This window comes from Triturus cristatus, chromosome 8 (assembly GCF_964204655.1).
Source record: "Triturus cristatus chromosome 8, aTriCri1.1, whole genome shotgun sequence".
Classification (NCBI taxonomy): domain Eukaryota; kingdom Metazoa; phylum Chordata; class Amphibia; order Caudata; family Salamandridae; genus Triturus; species Triturus cristatus.
In genome coordinates, this window is record NC_140591.1 from 739,746,224 (window position 1) to 739,765,832 (window position 19,609).

General features: G+C 41.7%; 3 non-coding genes across 3 annotated transcripts; all 3 read right to left on the minus strand.

Moving 5' to 3' along the window:
* Window positions 1-7,330: 7,330 nt before the first annotated feature.
* On the minus strand, window positions 7,331-7,403 carry TRNAV-CAC (transfer RNA valine (anticodon CAC)). The gene has a single exon. It is a non-coding gene; the product is annotated as a tRNA-Val (tRNA).
* A 2,325-nt stretch (window positions 7,404-9,728) lies between these two features.
* On the minus strand, window positions 9,729-9,801 carry TRNAV-CAC (transfer RNA valine (anticodon CAC)). Its single transcript has one exon. It is a non-coding gene; the product is annotated as a tRNA-Val (tRNA).
* Window positions 9,802-19,293: 9,492 nt separating this feature from the next.
* On the minus strand, window positions 19,294-19,366 carry TRNAV-CAC (transfer RNA valine (anticodon CAC)). Its single transcript has one exon. It is a non-coding gene; the product is annotated as a tRNA-Val (tRNA).
* Between the last annotated feature and the right edge of the window lie 243 nt (window positions 19,367-19,609).

A 19,609-nucleotide genomic window follows, 5' to 3' on the forward strand; every position in this document is an offset into this window, starting at 1 on the left:
GCAAGGTCTGAGAACCAACAGATACATCCACACGCCGATTACTTTAGTGTTTTGAGAGAATTCCCTTTCTTGGAACGAGATTGCATGACATAATCTTCAGGGCTTGGACAATTCCATGGCAAAACGGCACCTATCAACATTGTAGCCAACACAATATAACAACTGTTTCTGCCCGGTTTCGAACCGGAGACCTTTCGCGTGTGAGTCGAACGTGATAACCACTACACTACAGAAACAGATACCTACAGTTGATTTTTCTGTAATGAAACTGCTCCGAACTGGCTATTCCATGGGCCTCTGGCTTTAGATTTAATTCATGCAACCTGCCCGACATCCCTAGCTGAACGCTCGTACATGCCATGCAAGACCAGATGTTTGGTATTAGCTCAGACTGGGCAGGGCTGAAGCATGAGACTCTAGCAAAGAATTATCCACTACTGCAAAGAAAAAATTGATGTTGGCTTTGAAACGCAAACTTCAAAACAACTTGCAAAGAGTACCAAGAAAAGGGCTCGTCCGGGATTTAAACCCGGGACCTCTCGCACCCAAAGCGAGAATCATACCCCTAGACCAACGAGCCCTCAAAATTCTCTTACCTCTCAAAAGCCAATACCGGCTCTAAGCCCGCAATGAAGATCATGCTGGTATCTTTATGATGCTTGGTCTGTGAATACGCATGAAAGTCAGTCTCAACTTACCCTTTCTCAAACGATAGCACTATCATTTACAAGTGTCTCCTTTTATTTCGTCCCAGCTTTGGACACGTCTTACAGGAAGTCAGCCCTTATTTATATATTTCTGCAGTGGCTGAAGCTTAATGAGAAAGAGTAACAAGTTGTTCATAACAACATAAGAAACACATTGTGCATTTTCTCTCAAATACTCCTTCACTTTGTGCCAATAGGTGAATACCTAGGCCACAGATTCAAGCTAAAGATCTTCCTGCTGAATGCAAGGCGCAATAAAAACTGCATATCGCTGGACTAAAGCATTCCTTGCATAGCCTCTAACATCATAACATAACTGAGCTGAGCTGCTAGCAGCAAGCTAACCAATACCTTTCTGAAATGAGAATTACATGTGCTTATCTGCTCAATCAGGGCTCAATTAGGCTCGATCAGGCGAGACTTAGAAAAGGTGGAAAGGGTCCAAGTGGATGCCCCTTCCTTTTTAGGGTGGTTCCTGCTGACTATCATAGGATTGCTTGTAAAAGTGGCCAGGGTCAGAGGAAAAGCTGCCAACACTTCTTAGCGTTCTCTATAGATGCAGCCATTTTCTGTGTCTGTAATTTCCGCCTTTTCCCAGAAGTCTCTATTCTGCCTATGCAAATTAACAAAAGCAGTGCTTATTCCTCACTTGCTCAAATGTCCTTCCTGTCCAGAAAGCTCTGATTAAGCATGCTTATTTTCTTTTTCTGGGATATTTTAAATTGTTTCGCTGTCCAGTCTGTGGCAGTAGAAAGCTGCTTATGATGCCAGGTTTTGATGAATCCCCAAGGTGCAAGTACAGAGGAATATATCAGTCTGTAGGATATGGAACTTTTAGCTAACACATCACAATATGTGATGCTTGCCAAGAAAACACTACATTCTGGAGCGCTGATGATCAGAACATTCTGCTCCTGAAGGATAGAAAAGACAGCTTGATTGAAATAAAGTCTGTTTATATTGACGCTCTCTCTCTCCCTATATATACATACATGCGTATACACACACACACAGGTATGTCATGCATTTCTTCAGATTTGTTTCAACCATTTACCATTTATTGGAGAATCCCTACTTTTCAAGTGACTGCAAATGAAGTCATCTCTGGCACTTTTTGTGCAAAGTAAGATACACACATGACACCTTTTTATAAAAGTCACCGGTTTCTTTGTTACTGTGTAATTTCAAAGCATGGGGCTTTCACACGTCAGGTAAACCTGATTACCACTACACAACAAAAGCAGATGCAGCTTTCTTATCTATGTCGTGATAGAACAGTTGTGATTTGAGTAGAAGAAGGGCCCTGATGTGATACTTATTGCATGCTTCCTGTAAGATAGTCAAACATGCAGGCTAGGAAGGAAGATGCAAATATCAATGTATTAGAAAAACACCTAAAGGCGAGTGATATGCTTTCATTCATGCATGGCTAGGAAAAATCGCCATACTGTTGCAAACATTCTTACACCACCAACTGGAAATAAATGATTCTGACATTAAACGTAAAGGTGACAATGCATTTGTATCATCACCTTGAGAAGGATCATCTTGGAATTGAGCCGAGGGCCTCTGCACTCAAAGCCAGAAACACTCCACTAAAATAAGATTCCTGTTGGTGCCAACAATTCTTCATGTTAATGCTTGTTCTAGGTGAGCAGCGAACCGATTGCTGGGCTCTTTTGAAAGCAAGGTCTGAGAACCAACAGATACATCCACACGCCGATTACTTTAGTGTTTTGAGAGAATTCCCTTTCTTGGAACGAGATTGCATGAAATAATCTTCAGGGCTTGGACAATTCCATGGCAAAACGGCACCTATCAACATTGTAGCCAACACAATATAACAACTATTTCTGCCCGGTTTCGAACCGAGGACCTTTCGCGTGTGAGGCAAACATGATAACCACTACACTACAGAAACAGATACCTACAGTTGATTTTTCTGTAATGAAACTGCTCCGAACTGGCTATTCCATGGGCCTCTGGCTTTAGATTTCTTTCATGCAACCTGCCCGACATCCCTAGCTGAACGCTCGTACATGCCATGCAAGACCAGATGTTTGGTATTAGCTCAGACTGGGCAGGGCTGAAGCATGAGACTCTAGCAAAGAATTATCCACTACTGCAAAGAAAAAATTGATGTTGGCTTTGAAACGCAAACTTCAAAACAACTTGAAAAGAGTACCAAGAAAAGGGCTCGTCCGGGATTTGAACCCGAGACCTCTCGCACCCAAAGCGAGAATCATACCCCTAGACCAACGAGCCCTCAAAATCCTCTTACCTCTCAAAAGCCAATACCGGCTCTAAGCCCGCAATGAAGATCATGCTGGTATCTTTATGATGCTTGGTCTGTGAATACGCATGAAAGTCAGTCTCAACTTACCCTTTCTCAAACGATAGCACTATCATTTACAAGTGTCTCCTTTTATTTCGTCCCAGCTTTGGACACGTCTTACAGGAAGTCAGCCCTTATTTATATATTTCTACAGTGGCTGAAGCTTAATGAGAAAGAGTAACAAGTTGTTCATAACAACATAAGAAACACATTGTGCATTTTCTCTCAAATACTCCTTCACTTTGTGCCAATAGAAATACCAAGGTGAATACCTAGGCCACAGATTCAAGCTAAAGATCTTCCTGCTGAATGCAAGGCGCAATAAAAACTGCATATCGCTGGACTAAAGCATTCCTTGCATAGCCTCTAACATCATAACATAACTGAGCTGCTAGCAGCAAGCTAACCAATACCTTTCTGAAATGAGAATTACATGTGCTTATCTGCTCAATCAGTGCTCAATCAGGCTCGATCAGAAAAGGTGGAAAGGGTCCAAGTGGATGCCCCTTCCTTTTTAGGGTGGGTCCTGCTGACTATCATAGGATTGCTTGTAAAAGTGGCCAGGGTCAGAGGAAAAGCTGCCAACACTTCTTAGCGTTCTCTATAGATGCAGCCATTTTCTGTGTCTGTAATTTCGGCCTTTTCCCAGAAGTCTCTATTCTGCCTATGCAAATTAACAAAAGCAGTGCTTATTCCTCACTTGCTCAAATGTCCTTCCTGTCCAGAAAGCTCTGATTAAGCATGCTTATTTTCTTTTTCTGGGATATTTTAAATTGTTTCGCTGTCCAGTCCGTGGCAGTAGAAAGCTGCTTATGATGCCAGGTTTTGATGAATCCCCAAGGTGCAAGTACAGAGGAATATATCAGTCTGTAGGATATGGAACTTTTAGCTAACACATCACAATATGTGATGCTTGCCAAGAAAACACTACATTCTGGAGCGCTGATGATCAGAACATTCTGCTCCTGAAGGATAGAAAAGACAGCTTGATTGAAATAAAGTCTGTTTATATTGACGCTCTCTCTCTCCCTATATATACATACATGCGTATACACACACACACAGGTATGTCATGCATTTCTTCAGATTTGTTTCAACCATTTACCATTTATTGGAGAATCCCTACTTTTCAAGTGACTGCAAATGAAGTCATCTCTGGCACTTTTTGTGCAAAGTAAGATACACACATGACACCTTTTTTATAAAAGTCATCGGTTTCTTTGTTACTGTGTAATTTCAAAGCATGGGGCTTTCACACGTCAGGTAAACCTGATTACCACTACACAACAAAAGCAGATGCAGCTTTCTTATCTATGTCGTGATAGAACAGTTGTGATTTGAGTAGAAGAAGGGCCCTGATGTGATACTTATTACATGCTTCCTGTAAGATAGTCAAACATGCAGGCTAGGAAGGAAGATGCAAATATCAATGTATTAGAAAAACACCTAAAGGCGAGTGATATGCTTTCATTCATGCATGGCTAGGAAAAATCGCCATACTGTTGCAAACATTCTTACACCACCAACTGGAAATAAATGATTCTGACATTAAACGTAAAGGTGACAATGCATTTGTATCATCACCTTGAGAAGGATCATCTTGGAATTGAGCCGAGGGCCTCTGCACTCAAAGCCAGAAACACTCCACTAAAATAAGATTCCTGTTGGTGCCAACAATTCTTCATGTTAATGCTTGTTCTAGGTGAGCAGCGAACCGATTGCTGGGCTCTTTTGAAAGCAAGGTCTGAGAACCAACAGATACATCCACACGCCGATTACTTCAGTGTTTTGAGAGAATTCCCTTTCTTGGAACGAGATTGCATGAAATAATCTTCAGGGCTTGGACAATTCCATGGCAAAACGGCACCAATCAACATTGTAGCCAACACAATATAACAACTGTTTCTGCCCAGTTTCGAACCGGGGACCTTTCGCGTGTGAGTCGAACGTGATAACCACTACACTACAGAAACAGATACCTACAGTTGATTTTTCTGTAATGAAACTGCTCCGAACTGGCTATTCCATGGGCCTCTGGCTTTAGATTTCTTTCATGCAACCTGCCCGACATCCCTAGCTGAACGCTCGTACATGCCATGCAAGACCAGATGTTTGGTATTAGCTCAGACTGGGCAGGGCTGAAGCATGAGACTCTAGCAAAGAATTATCCACTACTGCAAAGAAAAAATTGATGTTGGCTTTGAAACGCAAACTTCAAAACAACTTGAAAAGAGTACCAAGAAAAGGGCTCATCCGGGATTTGAACCCGGGACCTCTCGCACCCAAAGCGAGAATCATACCCCTAGACCAACGAGCCCTCAAAATCCTCTTACCTCTCAAAAGCCAATACCGGCTCTAAGCCCGCAATGAAGATCATGCTGGTATCTTTATGATGCTTGGTCTGTGAATACGCATGAAAGTCAGTCTCAACTTACCCTTTCTCAAACGATAGCACTATCATTTACAAGTGTCTCCTTTTATTTCGTCCCAGCTTTGGACACGTCTTACAGGAAGTCAGCCCTTATTTATATATTTCTGCAGTGGCTGAAGCTTAATGAGAAAGAGTAACAAGTTGTTCATAACAACATAAGAAACACATTGTGCATTTTCTCTCAAATACTCCTTCACTTTGAGCCAATAGAAATACCAAGGTGAATACCTAGGCCACAGATTCAAGCTAAAGATCTTCCTGCTGAATGCAAGGCGCAATAAAAACTGCATATCGCTGGACTAAAGCATTCCTTGCATAGCCTCTAACATCATAACATAACTGAGCTGCTAGCAGCAAGCTAACCAATACCTTTCTGAAATGAGAATTACATGTGCTTATCTGCTCAATCAGTGCTCAATCAGGCGAGACTTAGAAAAGGTGGAAAGGGTCCAAGTGGATGCCCCTTCCTTTTTAGGGTGGGTCCTGCTGACTATCATAGGATTGCTTGTAAAAGTGGCCAGGGTCAGAGGAAAAGCTGCCAACACTTCTTAGCGTTCTCTATAGATGCAGCCATTTTCTGTGTCTGTAATTTCGGCCTTTTCCCAGAAGTCTCTATTCTGCCTATGCAAATTAACAAAAGCAGTGCTTATTCCTCACTTGCTCAAATGTCCTTCCTGTCCAGAAAGCTCTGATTAAGCATGCTTATTTTCTTTTTCTGGGATATTTTAAATTGTTTCGCTGTCCAGTCTGTGAGCAGTAGAAAGCTGCTTATTATGCCAGGTTTTGATGAATCCCCAAGGTGCAAGTACAGAGGAATATATCAGTCTGTAGGATATGGAACTTTTAGCTAACACATCACAATATGTGATGCTTGCCAAGAAAACACAACATTCTGGAGCGCTGATGATCAGAACATTCTGCTCCTGAAGTATAGAAAAGACAGCTTGATTGAAATAAAGTCTGTTTATATTGACGCTCTCTCTCTCCCTATATATACATACATGCGTACACACACACACACAGGTATGTCATGCATTTCTTCAGATTTGTTTCAACCATTTACCATTTATTGGAGAATCCCTACTTTTCAAGTGACTGCAAATGAAGTCATCTCTGGCACTTTTTGTGCAAAGTAAGAGACACACATGACACCTTTCTATAAAAGTCATCGGTTTCTTTGTTACTGTGTACTTTCAAAGCATGGGGCTTTCACACGTCAGGTAAACCTGATTACCACTACACAACAAAAGCAGATGCAGCTTTCTTATCTATATCGTGATAGAACAGTTGTGAATTGAGTAGAAGAAGGGCCCTGATGTGATACTTATTACATGCAGCCTGTAAGATAGTCAAACATGCAGGCTAGGAAGGAAGATGCAAATATCAATGTATTAGAAAAACACCTAAAGGCGAGTGATATGCTTTCATTCATGCATGGCTAGGAAAAATCGCCATACTGTTGCAAACATTCTTACACCACCAACTGGAAATAAATGATTCTGACATTAAACGTAAAGGTGACAATGCATTTGTATCATCACCTTGAGAAGGATCATCTTGGAATTGAGCCGAGGGCCTCTGCACTCAAAGCCAGAAACACTCCACTAAAATAAGATTCCTGTTGGTGCCAACAATTCTTCATGTTAATGCTTGTTCTAGGTGAGCAGCGAACCGATTGCAGGGCTCTTTTGAAAGCAAGGTCTGAGAACCAACAGATACATCCACACGCCGATTACTTTAGTGTTTTGAGAGAATTCCCTTTCTTGGAACGAGATTGCATGAAATAATCTTCAGGGCTTGGACAATTCCATGGCAAAACGGCACCTATCAACATTGTAGCCAACACAATATAACAACTGTTTCTGCCCGGTTTCGAACCGGGGACCTTTCGCGTGTGAGGCGAACGTGATAACCACTACACTACAGAAACAGATACCTACAGTTGATTTTTCTGTAATGAAACTGCTCCGAACTGGCTATTCCATGGGCCTCTGGCTTTAGATTTAATTCATGCAACCTGCCCGACATCCCTAGCTGAACGCTCGTACATGCCATGCAAGACCAGATGTTTGGTATTAGCTCAGACTGGGCAGGGCTGAAGCATGAGACTCTAGCAAAGAATTATCCACTACTGCAAAGAAAAAATTGATGTTGGCTTTGAAACGCAAACTTCAAAACAACTTGAAAAGAGTACCAAGAAAAGGGCTCGTCCGGGCTTTGAACCCGGGACCTCTCGCACCCAAAGCGAGAATCATACCCCTAGACCAACGAGCCCTCAAAATCCTCTTACCTCTCAAAAGCCAATACCGGCTCTAAGCCCGCAATGAAGATCATGCTGGTATCTTTATGATGCTTGGTCTGTGAATACGCATGAAAGTCAGTCTCAACTTACCCTTTCTCAAACAATAGCACTATCATTTACAAGTGTCTCCTTTTATTTCGTCCCAGCTTTGGACACGTCTTACAGGAAGTCAGCCCTTATTTATATATTTCTGCAGTGGCTGAAGCTTAATGAGAAAGAGTAACAAGTTGTTCATAACAACATAAGAAACACATTGTGCATTTTCTCTCAAATACTCCTTCACTTTGTGCCAATAGAAATACCAAGGTGAATACCTAGGCCACAGATTCAAGCTAAAGATCTTCCTGCTGAATGCAAGGCGCAATAAAAACTGCATATCGCTGGACTAAAGCATTCCTTGCATAGCCTCTAACATCATAACATAACTGAGCTGCTAGCAGCAAGCTAACCAATACCTTTCTGAAATGAGAATTACATGTGCTTATCTGCTCAATCAGTGCTCAATCAGGCTCGATCAGGCGAGACTTAGAAAAGGTGGAAAGGGTCCAAGTGGATGCCCCTTCCTTTTTAGGGCGGGTCCTGCTGACTATCATAGGATTGCTTGTAAAAGTGGCCAGGGTCAGAGGAAAAGCTGCCAACACTTCTTAGCGTTCTCTATAGATGCAGCCATTTTCTGTGTCTGTAATTTCGGCCTTTTCCCAGAAGTCTCTATTCTGCCTATGCAAATTAACAAAAGCAGTGCTTATTCCTCACTTGCTCAAATGTCCTTCCTGTCCAGAAAGCTCTGATTAAGCATGCTTATTTTCTTTTTCTGGGATATTTTAAATTGTTTCGCTGTCCAGTCTGTGAGCAGTAGAAAGCTGCTTATTATGCCAGGTTTTGATGAATCCCCAAGGTGCAAGTACAGAGGAATATATCAGTCTGTAGGATATGGAACTTTTAGCTAACACATCACAATATGTGATGCTTGCCAAGAAAACACTACATTCTGGAGCGCTGATGATCAGAACATTCTGCTCCTGAAGGATAGAAAAGACAGCTTGATTGAAATAAAGTCTGTTTATATTGACGCTCTCTCTCTCCCTATATATACATACATGCGTACACACACACACACAGGTATGTCATGCATTTCTTCAGATTTGTTTCAACCATTTACCATTTATTGGAGAATCCCTACTTTTCAAGTGACTGCAAATGAAGTCATCTCTGGCACTTTTTGTGCAAAGTAAGAGACACACATGACACCTTTTTATAAAAGTCATCGGTTTCTTTGTTACTGTGTACTTTCAAAGCATGGGGCTTTCACACGTCAGGTAAACCTGATTACCACTACACAACAAAAGCAGATGCAGCTTTCTTATCTATGTCGTGATAGAACAGTTGTGAATTGAGTAGAAGAAGGGCCCTGATGTGATACTTATTACATGCTTCCTGTAAGATAGTCAAACATGCAGGCTAGGAAGGAAGATGCAAATATCAATGTATTAGAAAAACACCTAAAGGCGAGTGATATGCTTTCATTCATGCATGGCTAGGAAAAATCGCCATACTGTTGCAAACATTCTTACACCACCAACTGGAAATAAATGATTCTGACATTAAACGTAAAAGTGACAATGCATTTGTATCATCACCTTGAGAAGGATCATCTTGGAATTGAGCCGAGGGCCTCTGCACTCAAAGCCAGAAAAACTCCACTAAAATAGGATTCCTGTTGGTGCCAACAATTCTTCATGTTAATGCTTGTTCTAGGTGAGCAGCGAACCGATTGCAGGGCTCTTTTGAAAGCAAGGTCAGAGAACCAACAGATACATCCACACGCCGATTACTTTAGTGTTTTGAGAGAATTCCCTTTCTTGGAACGAGATTGCATGAAATAATCTTCAGGGCTTGGACAATTCCATGGCAAAACGGCACCTATCAACATTGTAGCCAACACAATATAACAACTGTTTCTGCCCGGTTTCGAACCGGGGACCTTTCGCGTGTGAGGCGAACGTGATAACCACTACACTACAGAAACAGTTACCTACAGTTGATTTTTCTGTAATGAAACTGCTCCGAACTGGCTATTCCATGGGCCTCTGGCTTTAGATTTAATTCATGCAACCTGCCCGACATCCCTAGCTGAACGCTCGTACATGCCATGCAAGACCAGATGTTTGGTATTAGCTCAGACTGGGCAGGGCTGAAGCATGAGACTCTAGCAAAGAATTATCCACTACTGCAAAGAAAAAATTGATGTTGGCTTTGAAACGCAAACTTCAAAACAACTTGAAAAGAGTACCAAGAAAAGGGCTCATCCGGGATTTGAACCCGGGACCTCTCGCACCCAAAGCGAGAATCATACCCCTAGACCAACGAGCCCTCAAAATCCTCTTACCTCTCAAAAGCCAATACCGGCTCTAAGCCCGCAATGAAGATCATGCTGGTATCTTTATGATGCTTGGTCTGTGAATACGCATGAAAGTCAGTCTCAACTTACCCTTTCTCAAACTATAGCACTATCATTTACAAGTGTCTCCTTTTATTTCGTCCCAGCTTTGGACACGTCTTACAGGAAGTCAGCCCTTATTTATATATTTCTGCAGTGGCTGAAGCTTAATGAGAAAGAGTAACAAGTTGTTCATAACAACATAAGAAACACATTGTGCATTTTCTCTCAAATACTCCTTCACTTTGTGCCAATAGAAATACCAAGGTGAATACCTAGGCCACAGATTCAAGCTAAAGATCTTCCTGCTGAATGCAAGACGCAATAAAAACTGCATATCGCTGGACTAAAGCATTCCTTGCATAGCCTCTAACATCATAACATAACTGAGCTGCTAGCAGCAAGCTAACCAATACCTTTCTGAAATGAGAATTACATGTGCTTATCTGCTCAATCAGTGCTCAATCAGGCTCGATCAAGCGAGACTTAGAAAAGGTGGAAAGGGTCCAAGTGGATGCCCCTTCCTTTTTAGGGTGGGTCCTGCTGACTATCATAGGATTGCTTGTAAAAGTGGCCAGGTTCAGAGGAAAAGCTGCCAACACTTCTTAGCGTTCTCTATAGATGCAGCCATTTTCTGTGTCTGTAATTTCGGCCTTTTCCCAGAAGTCTCTATTCTGCCTATGCAAATTAACAAAAGCAGTGCTTATTCCTCACTTGCTCAAATATCCTTCCTGTCCAGAAAGCTCTGATTAAGCATGCTTATTTTCTTTTTCTGGGATATTTTAAATTGTTTCGCTGTCCAGTCTGTGGCAGTAGAAAGCTGCTTATTATGCCAGGTTTTGATGAATCCCCAAGGTGCAAGTACAGAGGAATATATCAGTCTGTAGGATATGGAACTTTTAGCTAACACATCACAATATGTGATGCTTGCCAAGAAAACACTACATTCTGGAGCGCTGATGATCAGAACATTCTGCTCCTGAAGGATAGAAAAGACAGCTTGATTGAAATAAAGTCTGTTTATATTGACGCTCTCTCTCTCCCTATATATACATACATGCGTACACACACACACACAGGTATGTCATGCATTTCTTCAGATTTGTTTCAACCATTTACCATTTATTGGAGAATCCCTACTTTTCAAGTGACTGCAAATGAAGTCATCTCTGGCACTTTTTGTGCAAAGTAAGAGACACACATGGCACCTTTTGATAATAGTCATCGGTTTCTTTGTTACTGTGTACTTTCAAAGCATGGGGCTTTCACACGTCAGGTAAACCTGATTACCACTACACAACAAAAGCAGATGCAGCTTTCTTATCTATGTCGTGATAGAACAGTTGTGAATTGAGTAGAAGAAGGGCCCTGATGTGATACTTATTACATGCTTCCTGTAAGATAGTCAAACATGCAGGCTAGGAAGGAAGATGCAAATATCAATGTATTAGAAAAACACCTAAAGGCGAGTGATATGCTTTCATTCATGCATGGCTAGGAAAAATCGCCATACTGTTGCAAACATTCTTACACCACCAACTGGAAATAAATGATTCTGACATTAAACGTAAAGGTGACAATGCATTTGTATCATCACCTTGAGAAGGATCATCTTGGAATTGAGCCGAGGGCCTCTGCACTCAAAGCCAGAAACACTCCACTAAAATAAGATTCCTGTTGGTGCCAACAATTCTTCATGTTAATGCTTGTTCTAGGTGAGCAGCGAACCGATTGCAGGGCTCTTTTGAAAGCAAGGTCTGAGAACCAACAGATACATCCACACGCCGATTACTTTAGTGTTTTGAGAGAATTCCCTTTCTTGAAACGAGATTGCATGAAATAATCTTCAGGGCTTGGACAATTCCATGGCAAAACGGCACCTATCAACATTGTAGCCAACACAATATAACAACTGTTTCTGCCCGGTTTCGAACCAGGGACCTTTCGCGTGTGAGGCGAACGTGATAACCACTACACTACAGAATCAGATACCTACAGTTGATTTTTCTGTAATGAAACTGCTCCGAACTGGCTATTCCATGGGCCTCTGGCTTTAGATTTAATTCATGCAACCTGCCCGACATCCCTAGCTGAACGCTCGTACATGCCATGCAAGACCAGATGTTTGGTATTAGCTCAGACTGGGCAGGGCTGAAGCATGAGACTCTAGCAAAGAATTATCCACTACTGCAAAGAAAAAATTGATGTTGGCTTTGAAACGCAAACTTCAAAACAACTTGAAAAGAGTACCAAGAAAAGGGCTCGTCCGCGATTTGAACCCGGGACCTCTCGCACCCAAAGCGAGAATCATACCCCTAGACCAACGAGCCCTCAAAATCCTCTTACCTCTCAAAAGCCAATACCGGCTCTAAGCCCGCAATGAAGATCATGCTGGTATCTTTATGATGCTTGGTCTGTGAATACGCATGAAAGTCAGTCTCAACTTACCCTTTCTCAAACGATAGCACTATCATTTACAAGTGTCTCCTTTTATTTCGTCCCAGCTTTGGACACGTCTTACAGGAAGTCAGCCCTTATTTATATATTTCTGCAGTGGCTGAAGCTTAATGAGAAAGAGTAACAAGTTGTTCATAACAACATAAGAAACACATTGTGCATTTTCTCTCAAATACTCCTTCACTTTGTGCCAATAGAAATACCAAGGTGAATACCTAGGCCACAGATTCAAGCTAAAGATCTTCCTGCTGAATGCAAGGCGCAATAAAAACTGCATATCGCTGGACTAAAGCATTCCTTGCATAGCCTCTAACATCATAACATAACTGAGCTGCTAGCAGCAAGCTAACCAATACCTTTCTGAAATGAGAATTACATGTGCTTATCTGCTCAATCAGTGCTCAATCAGGCGAGACTTAGAAAAGGTGGAAAGGGTCCAAGTGGATGCCCCTTCCTTTTTAGGGTGGGTCCTGCTGACTATCATAGGATTGCTTGTAAAAGTGGCCAGGGTCAGAGGAAAAGCTGCCAACACTTCTTAGCGTTCTCTATAGATGCAGCCATTTTCTGTGTCTGTAATTTCGTCCTTTTCCCAGAAGTCTCTATTCTGCCTATGCAAATTAACAAAAGCAGTGCTTATTCCTCACTTGCTCAAATGTCCTTCCTGTCCAGAAAGCTCTGATTAAGCATGCTTATTTTCTTTTTCTGGGATATTTTAAATTGTTTCGCTGTCCAGTCTGTGGCAGTAGAAAGCTGCTTATGATGCCAGGTTTTGATGAATCCCCAAGGTGCAAGTACAGAGGAATATATCAGTCTGTGGGATATGGAACATTTAGCTAACACATCACAATATGTGATGCTTGCCAAGAAAACACTACATTCTGGAGCGCTGATGATCAGAACATTCTGCTCCTGAAGGATAGAAAAGACAGCTTGATTGAAATAAAGTCTGTTTATATTGACGCTCTCTCTCTCCCTATATATACATACATGCGTACACACACACACACAGGTATGTCATGCATTTCTTCAGATTTGTTTCAACCCTTTATCATTTATTGGAGAATCCCTACTTTTCAAGTGACTGCAAATGAAGTCATCTCTGGCACTTTTTGTGCAAAGTAAGAGACACACATGACACCTTTTTATAAAAATCATCGGTTTCTTTGTTACTGTGTACTTTCAAAGCATGGGGCTTTCACACGTCAGGTAAACCTGATTACCACTACACAACAAAAGCAGATGCAGCTTTCTTATCTATGTCGTGATAGAACAGTTGTGAATTGAGTAGAAGAAGGGCCCTGATGTGATACTTATTACATGCTTCCTGTAAGATAGTCAAACATGCAGGCTAGGAAGGAAGATGCAAATATCAATGTATTAGAAAAACACCTAAAGGCGAGTGATATGCTTTCATTCATGCATGGCTAGGAAAAATCGCCATACTGTTGCAAACATTCTTACACCACCAACTGGAAATAAATGATTCTGACATTAAACGTAAAGGTGACAATGCATTTGTATCATCACCTTGAGAAGGATCATCTTGGAATTGAGCCGAGGGCCTCTGCACTCAAAGCCAGAAACACTCCACTAAAATAAGATTCCTGTTGGTGCCAACAATTCTTCATGTTAATGCTTGTTCTAGGTGAGCAGCGAACCGATTGCAGGGCTCTTTTGAAAGCAAGGTCTGAGAACCAACAGATACATCCACACGCCGATTACTTTAGTGTTTTGAGAGAATTCCCTTTCTTGGAACGAGATTGCATGACATAATCTTCAGGGCTTGGACAATTCCATGGCAAAACGGCACCTATCAACATTGTAGCCAACACAATATAACAACTGTTTCTGCCCGGTTTCGAACCGGAGACCTTTCGCGTGTGAGGCGAACGTGATAACCACTACACTACAGAAACAGATACCTACAGTTGATTTTTCTGTAATGAAACTGCTCCGAACTGGCTATTCCATGGGCCTCTGGCTTTAGATTTAATTCATGCAACCTGCCCGACATCCCTAGCTGAACGCTCGTACATGCCATGCAAGACCAGATGTTTGGTATTAGCTCAGACTGGGCAGGGCTGAAGCATGAGACTCTAGCAAAGAATTATCCACTACTGCAAAGAAAAAATTGATGTTGGCTTTGAAACGCAAACTTCAAAACAACTTGCAAAGAGTACCAAGAAAAGGGCTCGTCCGGGATTTAAACCCGGGACCTCTCGCACCCAAAGCGAGAATCATACCCCTAGACCAACGAGCCCTCAAAATTCTCTTACCTCTCAAAAGCCAATACCGGCTCTAAGCCCGCAATGAAGATCATGCTGGTATCTTTATGATGCTTGGTCTGTGAATACGCATGAAAGTCAGTCTCAACTTACCCTTTCTCAAACGATAGCACTATCATTTACAAGTGTCTCCTTTTATTTCGTCCCAGCTTTGGACACGTCTTACAGGAAGTCAGCCCTTATTTATATATTTCTGCAGTGGCTGAAGCTTAATGAGAAAGAGTAACAAGTTGTTCATAACAACATAAGAAACACATTGTGCATTTTCTCTCAAATACTCCTTCACTTTGTGCCAATAGGTGAATACCTAGGCCACAGATTCAAGCTAAAGATCTTCCTGCTGAATGCAAGGCGCAATAAAAACTGCATATCGCTGGACTAAAGCATTCCTTGCATAGCCTCTAACATCATAACATAACTGAGCTGAGCTGCTAGCAGCAAGCTAACCAATACCTTTCTGAAATGAGAATTACATGTGCTTATCTGCTCAATCAGTGCTCAATTAGGCTCGATCAGGCGAGACTTAGAAAAGGTGGAAAGGGTCCAAGTGGATGCCCCTTCCTTTTTAGGGTGGGTCCTGCTGACTATCATAGGATTGCTTGTAAAAGTGGCGAGGGTCAGAGGAAAAGCTGCCAACACTTCTTAGCGTTCTCTATAGATGCAGCCATTTTCTGTGTCTGTAATTTCGGCCTTTTCCCAGAAGTCTCTATTCTGCCTATGCAAATTAACAAAAGCAGTGCTTATTCCTCACTTGCTCAAATGTCCTTCCTGTCCAGAAAGCTCTGATTAAGCATGCTTATTTTCTTTTTCTGGGATATTTTAAATTGTTTCGCTGTCCAGTCTGTGGCAGTAGAAAGCTGCTTATGATGCCAGGTTTTGATGAATCCCCAAGGTGCAAGTACAGAGGAATATATCAGTCTGTAGGATATGGAACTTTTAGCTAACACATCACAATATGTGATGCTTGCCAAGAAAACACTACATTCTGGAGCGCTGATGATCAGAACATTCTGCTCCTGAAGGATAGAAAAGACAGCTTGATTGAAATAAAGTCTGTTTATATTGACGCTCTCTCTCTCCCTATATATACATACATGCGTATACACACACACACAGGTATGTCATGCATTTCTTCAGATTTGTTTCAACCATTTACCATTTATTGGAGAATCCCTACTTTTCAAGTGACTGCAAATGAAGTCATCTCTGGCACTTTTTGTGCAAAGTAAGATACACACATGACACCTTTTTTATAAAAGTCATCGGTTTCTTTGTTACTGTGTAATTTCAAAGCATGGGGCTTTCACACGTCAGGTAAACCTGATTACCACTACACAACAAAAGCAGATGCAGCTTTCTTATCTATGTCGTGATAGAACAGTTGTGATTTGAGTAGAAGAAGGGCCCTGATGTGATACTTATTACATGCTTCCTGTAAGATAGTCAAACATGCAGGCTAGGAAGGAAGATGCAAATATCAATGTATTAGAAAAACACCTAAAGGCGAGTGATATGCTTTCATTCATGCATGGCTAGGAAAAATCGCCATACTGTTGCAAACATTCTTACACCACCAACTGGAAATAAATGATTCTGACATTAAACGTAAAGGTGACAATGCATTTGTATCATCACCTTGAGAAGGATCATCTTGGAATTGAGCCGAGGGCCTCTGCACTCAAAGCCAGAAACACTCCACTAAAATAAGATTCCTGTTGGTGCCAACAATTCTTCATGTTAATGCTTGTTCTAGGTGAGCAGCGAACCGATTGCTGGGCTCTTTTGAAAGCAAGGTCTGAGAACCAACAGATACATCCACACGCCGATTACTTTAGTGTTTTGAGAGAATTCCCTTTCTTGGAACGAGATTGCATGAAATAATCTTCAGGGCTTGGACAATTCCATGGCAAAACGGCACCAATCAACATTGTAGCCAACACAATATAACAACTGTTTCTGCCCAGTTTCGAACCGGGGACCTTTCGCGTGTGAGTCGAACGTGATAACCACTACACTACAGAAACAGATACCTACAGTTGATTTTTCTGTAATGAAACTGCTCCGAACTGGCTATTCCATGGGCCTCTGGCTTTAGATTTCTTTCATGCAACCTGCCCGACATCCCTAGCTGAACGCTCGTACATGCCATGCAAGACCAGATGTTTGGTATTAGCTCAGACTGGGCAGGGCTGAAGCATGAGACTCTAGCAAAGAATTATCCACTACTGCAAAGAAAAAATTGATGTTGGCTTTGAAACGCAAACTTCAAAACAACTTGAAAAGAGTACCAAGAAAAGGGCTCATCCGGGATTTGAACCCGGGACCTCTCGCACCCAAAGCGAGAATCATACCCCTAGACCAACGAGCCCTCAAAATCCTCTTACCTCTCAAAAGCCAATACCGGCTCTAAGCCCGCAATGAAGATCATGCTGGTATCTTTATGATGCTTGGTCTGTGAATACGCATGAAAGTCAGTCTCAACTTACCCTTTCTCAAACGATAGCACTATCATTTACAAGTGTCTCCTTTTATTTCGTCCCAGCTTTGGACACGTCTTACAGGAAGTCAGCCCTTATTTATATATTTCTGCAGTGGCTGAAGCTTAATGAGAAAGAGTAACAAGTTGTTCATAACAACATAAGAAACACATTGTGCATTTTCTCTCAAATACTCCTTCACTTTGAGCCAATAGAAATACCAAGGTGAATACCTAGGCCACAGATTCAAGCTAAAGATCTTCCTGCTGAATGCAAGGCGCAATAAAAACTGCATATCGCTGGACTAAAGCATTCCTTGCATAGCCTCTAACATCATAACATAACTGAGCTGCTAGCAGCAAGCTAACCAATACCTTTCTGAAATGAGAATTACATGTGCTTATCTGCTCAATCAGTGCTCAATCAGGCGAGACTTAGAAAAGGTGGAAAGGGTCCAAGTGGATGCCCCTTCCTTTTTAGGGTGGGTCCTGCTGACTATCATAGGATTGCTTGTAAAAGTGGCCAGGGTCAGAGGAAAAGCTGCCAACACTTCTTAGCGTTCTCTATAGATGCAGCCATTTTCTGTGTCTGTAATTTCGGCCTTTTCCCAGAAGTCTCTATTCTGCCTATGCAAATTAACAAAAGCAGTGCTTATTCCTCACTTGCTCAAATGTCCTTCCTGTCCAGAAAGCTCTGATTAAGCATGCTTATTTTCTTTTTCTGGGATATTTTAAATTGTTTCGCTGTCCAGTCTGTGAGCAGTAGAAAGCTGCTTATTATGCCAGGTTTTGATGAATCCCCAAGGTGCAAGTACAGAGGAATATATCAGTCTGTAGGATATGGAACTTTTAGCTAACACATCACAATATGTGATGCTTGCGAAGAAAACACAACATTCTGGAGCGCTGATGATCAGAACATTCTGCTCCTGAAGTATAGAAAAGACAGCTTGATTGAAATAAAGTCTGTTTATATTGACGCTCTCTCTCTCCCTATATATACATACATGCGTACACACACACACACAGGTATGTCATGCATTTCTTCAGATTTGTTTCAACCATTTACCATTTATTGGAGAATCCCTACTTTTCAAGTGACTGCAAATGAAGTCATCTCTGGCACTTTTTGTGCAAAGTAAGAGACACACATGACACCTTTCTATAAAAGTCATCGGTTTCTTTGTTACTGTGTACTTTCAAAGCATGGGGCTTTCACACGTCAGGTAAACCTGATTACCACTACACAACAAAAGCAGATGCAGCTTTCTTATCTATATCGTGATAGAACAGTTGTGAATTGAGTAGAAGAAGGGCCCTGATGTGATACTTATTACATGCAGCCTGTAAGATAGTCAAACATGCAGGCTAGGAAGGAAGATGCAAATATCAATGTATTAGAAAAACACCTAAAGGCGAGTGATATGCTTTCATTCATGCATGGCTAGGAAAAATCGCCATACTGTTGCAAACATTCTTACACCACCAACTGGAAATAAATGATTCTGACATTAAACGTAAAGGTGACAATGCATTTGTATCATCACCTTGAGAAGGATCATCTTGGAATTGAGCCGAGGGCCTCTGCACTCAAAGCCAGAAACACTCCACTAAAATAAGATTCCTGTTGGTGCCAACAATTCTTCATGTTAATGCTTGTTCTAGGTGAGCAGCGAACCGATTGCAGGGCTCTTTTGAAAGCAAGGTCTGAGAACCAACAGATACATCCACACGCCGATTACTTTAGTGTTTTGAGAGAATTCCCTTTCTTGGAACGAGATTGCATGAAATAATCTTCAGGGCTTGGACAATTCCATGGCAAAACAGCACCTATCAACATTGTAGCCAACACAATATAACAACTGTTTCTGCCCGGTTTCGAACCGGGGACCTTTCGCGTGTGAGGCGAACGTGATAACCACTACACTACAGAAACAGATACCTACAGTTGATTTTTCTGTAATGAAACTGCTCCGAACTGGCTATTCCATGGGCCTCTGGCTTTAGATTTAATTCATGCAACCTGCCCGACATCCCTAGCTGAACGCTCGTACATGCCATGCAAGACCAGATGTTTGGTATTAGCTCAGACTGGGCAGGGCTGAAGCATGAGACTCTAGCAAAGAATTATCCACTACTGCAAAGAAAAAATTGATGTTGGCTTTGAAACGCAAACTTC